The following is a 5,000-nucleotide window of genomic DNA, read 5'->3' on the forward strand; positions in this document are numbered from 1 at the left end:
TCTTTCCTGTGGACTTCTTCGTTACTTACATTCAACCGTTTACAGATGGACAAAATACAAGGCATTTCTCCTAAGTCAAAAATTGAATTTTGAAACAGATTGTCATTGAAGTTTCATGATCATATAAATAATTTAACGGACTAAACCAACTCGAAGGTGCTTCCGCCCATCCATCTATCCGACTGTTTGCCATTCCTCGGACACACTTACTTCCAAAAGTATCTCCATGCTTCCGGCACCCTGATTAATTCTTATCCACTCAATCTCAAGGAAATTTCTGACAATCTAAGTCAAACTTCACAAGTTATAAGTTTCCGTGCACTCTTCATACCAACTGCATTCTTCGGATTTTTTCTCAATGATATACAACATAAAAGTATTCCTTAGACAAGAGTAAAATTTTTAATATCTAAATTACGGTTAAAAAGGTTATATGCACAAAAAGTAGGCCTTATGCAAGAAAAGAGTTTAACATGTCAATTAAGGTTAGAAAGATTTTAAGTCGACAAAATAGAGGTAGCACTCCCGTTTTCCATTCAATATACCATCTCAACATTCTCCTAAGGTTAGCCCGTCTCTTTCTTATAAATGATATTCCCATAAATGTTTACTTTTCCTAATTTTACCACAACATCTCATTTACCTCATCTAAGATAGATTAAGCTATTCCTTTATTTTTTACACTAAGTTCCATATCACAGCGTTCTCTCTGATCGAAGTGTCGACAGCTAGTATTCATATATACTTGAACCCTTTTACTCCTATACTTGGTTGGGCCGTCTTTACCTATAAAGCGGGCCATACATTATCCAACTTGTTGTACAACTTGGTCGGGTTGTATGAAATGTTAGACAGTGTATGGGCAGGTTGTACAACAGGATTTTGGTTGGTTGGTTTGGTTGGAGAGAATCAAAGCAGCTTTGATTTTAAGGGGGCGTGGCCTCATGTTGTACAACCTTTTTGACAGTGTATGGGCAAGTTGTACAACATCACAACCAACATCAGTTGGAAGCCTAGTTTGATAGCGTGTAGACCTTGCTGTAAAGGGACGTTCTTTTGGAAATAGCTGTTTTATAAAAGTGTTAAATAGACGTGATGGCAAATATAATTGACATTGGATAGTGGAGAAGTTTTATTGATACATAGAGAAGTTTACCTGCGATTTGGAAAGTGAAAAGCGAAGAATATAAAGATAGAAAAACAAACGAAATAAAGCATGGGAAGTACTGTTGAATAACTTGAAGGAAATAGTTAGCAATGCCACTCTAGATGGTTTAAAAAAAATATGAGAACTTGTTATAGGATGGAATTAAATAAGAAGGGAAAGTCTGATGCGGGCAATGGTGACATGTACGAACCAAGTTTATGGTATTTCGATCTGTTTCATGATTTTTTAGATCAAGAAATCCAGATCCCTGGAGATAGTAATTTGGGTGAGAGCGATGACCAGGGAATTGGAAATACAGCAGGTACCAAGAGAAAAACGCGGGCTACTCATGATACAACTAAAGATCACTATTTGCAGAAAGCTGTCGAACATTTAGATTTCATAAAAGAGCAGAAACTCATGAAGGACGAAGCCGCAACTTATGCGGATAGCTGGGCTGTATCCTACAGAAAGCTGAACGAGACACAAAAGTTGTATGCGAAAAAAGCTATTGATGAGATTCTTATAATGGGCCAATTAAACCAGTTAACATTGGATTCTATGTCACTATCGTCCAGTAGGTCAAGTACTCGAGCATCAACCCCGTTGACACTTTCAACCCAACCTGTATGCACTTAATCATCTATTCAATGAAAATGTCTCAACTGACATAAGCCAAGGGAGTCAATATACTGTAACTGAACTTCTTCAAGACCCAAATTACCCCTTCACTAGTTGTAGAATACCTAGATTAAACATCAAGGATAAAAATACATTCATTTAGTGCAATAGTTTATTTTTAGTTTGCATTATTTAAAGGAAACATTTTTGAACAATGTAATATTTAGTTGATGTTTTTTTTACAATATTGTAGTATACCTAGGTTCAACTTCAAGGATAAATATACATTCATTAGGTACAATATTTTATTTTTATTTTTCATAGTTTGAAAGAAATGTTACTAAGAATGTAATATTAAGTTAATACATTTTTATAATGTATATTACTTAATGATATTAAACTTTATCAGTTTTTTTATTTTTTATTGCTGTTCAACCCTTGCAGAAGGTTGTTGTAATCCTAACATTTTCCACTGCCGTGAGATTGCACCATCAGTATGTTATACACTACAGATCGACATCTATAACTAATGTTGGACGACTTGGTCTTACAGTGTATTCTCTAGAGCAGAAAATGTTGGTCAACATTGTTGTCCAACCAAGTTGGATAATGTATGGCCAGCTTAACTTATTATATCTTAACCCCTAATAGTTACTTTCATCCAACGCATCTTTGAAATTCTGATCAAACGTTAATCTCAAGATAGCATGATCATAGTTGAACAGTGCAACACTTCTCAAAATTCCTAGGTTCTTGTCATTCTCCCACTTAGGAAAGTTGAGCTCATATGTAAACATGAAACAATAAAAAGTTTCGGTTTATATTTGTCATTTTAAAGCATGCATTACTGACTTTAGTATATCGAAATGTAAAATTTCCTTGTCAGTTTCATCCTTGTCATTTAAAAATATACGTCAATTACATTGTCATTCCATAAGTTTCTCTTTTATTCCATTAGCATTGCAAAGACTGGCTCCCTTGTAATATCCCTTCACTTTCAGAAAGAAGAAATAATTAACTCTTTTTGTTAATTTGACGTAATATTTCATAGGCCAGTCCAAACCCCCAGAAATATAATGATGAAGTAGCTACTAAATAAGAAAACCTTTACAACGATCTTCAAGCACTAATTGAAATAGCAGCGATGATGTAGATCAATATGAGAGTTCACTAATGCTCAAGAGAAGAAAATCCACGATTGATAAAAAATAGAATTTAAGTACGATAATGATGCAAATGGATTTACACTCACTTAGTATAAATTTCTTAAATGATCCAAATCTTTGTTGGCATGGTTCAAACACAGTGTAATGAAAAAGAAATCAGTCAACCGATGACACTCCCATATAAATAACTCTACTTTTACAGATGTTTACAAAGAGTACATACAAAAATACATAAATATTAATATAGATACACACACACTATATCTACATATGTATGTATGTATATATGTATATATATATACATATATAAATATAAATATATATATATATATATATATATATATATATATATATATAAATATATATAATTATATATAAATATAAATATATGGATATGAATATAAATATATATATATAAATATAACCATATATATAAATATATATATATATATAAATATAAATATATATAAATATAAATATATATAAATATAAATATATAGACAAATATAATATATATAATGTGTGTATATATATATATATATATATATATATATATATATATATAAATATATAAATACATATATATATATGTATATATACTTAACTTACATACATACATATATATATATATATATATATATATATATATATATATATATATATATATATATATATATATATATATATACACACACACACAAATAATTCCCTCTACTCCGTAAAATCAATCCAATACAAAATCCTCCCAATGAAGGAATGATTTCTCCCTCGAGCTTCTTGTAATTTAATGAGAAGAACTGCGAGATCAAAGAAAGTTTCCCCCATTCGCGGCCAACCAGGGAGCGATGCAACAGCTAACCCAACCATTAGCGGCAATTATCACCACCTTACAACTAATGAGCCAATTAGTTACCGTTATTAGGACCCAATTGGCACGTACGAAAATTTTATTCCAACACAAATTAATCAAATTATTCCTCTCCTGATTATCGGTGGGAAGGTCGAACGCGCAGAGGAAGGAAGGAAGCCAAGATGAAGTCATTTTCGGAGGCGTCAAAGTTTCCCCGCAAGTAATGACTTATCGACCTCTTTGCTCTTAATGAAACGCGCTTTGACTCCTATATATCAATAATTGATATCTACCGTTTATTCATTAAGCTACTTTACAGTTGGCATATATTTCACGTAAAATTAACATTTCAAAGTATATATTTTACTGGGTTTATGCGATTAATTATCGAAAACGATACAGTGACTCATTTTTGGGTTATTTATATTCAAATACTGTTCTTGGTCATAACACTACTATTCAGTACGATCATATTACGTTACTTAAAAAACAAAAACAAAACAAAAAAAATCGGTTTCAAATCGAAGTAGCTTATGCAAGGAAAAGTACTATAAAAAACATGCAAAAATGCCAGCAGCAGAGAGTCAAATATACAGACAAATTTGGCAGGCCATGTGTACGCGGCGTAGTCTCTCTCTTTCCAGTATGGTACAGAACTATTAGAAAAACACGCTAAAAAAATCACATTGGGAGAGTAAAGCATGATTTTTGTTTTCACTTTCGACAATTCCCCACAACGAAACCCTGACAAACTGTCTTTACTTTACTTTTTACTTTAAGGACTGTTTTTCTGGTCCTATACTGCAGAACACTACTCCACACAGGACCTTCACAGTACATTTATCTTATTCATTCCAAGGCATTCAGCATTTTCCACCGCAGATTGCTCGTTTATTATCAAATCCATATTATCGAAGCACTTAAAAAACAAGAAAGTCTTCAGTTTCCTCTTGAAAGCCTTAATATCTTCAGTCTTTCGTATTTCTAGTGGGAGCTTATTGTATAGTCTTGGGGCGGCAATTTAAAGGCTCTAGACCCTACAGTATACATATACTGTATCTAGGTTCCTTCAATCTAAAACTATCTGTAACTATTCCAGTGTCAACGCGATTTGTATTGATTGCCTACATTACGGAGTTGCGATCATAAAATGTTTTTTAAAGATGCTTAGGAATTATAAATCAATGCATCATGTAAAATTAGAGGGGCACTCAGT

The sequence above is a fragment of the Palaemon carinicauda genome, chromosome 23 (assembly GCF_036898095.1).
Source record: "Palaemon carinicauda isolate YSFRI2023 chromosome 23, ASM3689809v2, whole genome shotgun sequence".
Lineage (NCBI taxonomy): Eukaryota > Metazoa > Arthropoda > Malacostraca > Decapoda > Palaemonidae > Palaemon > Palaemon carinicauda.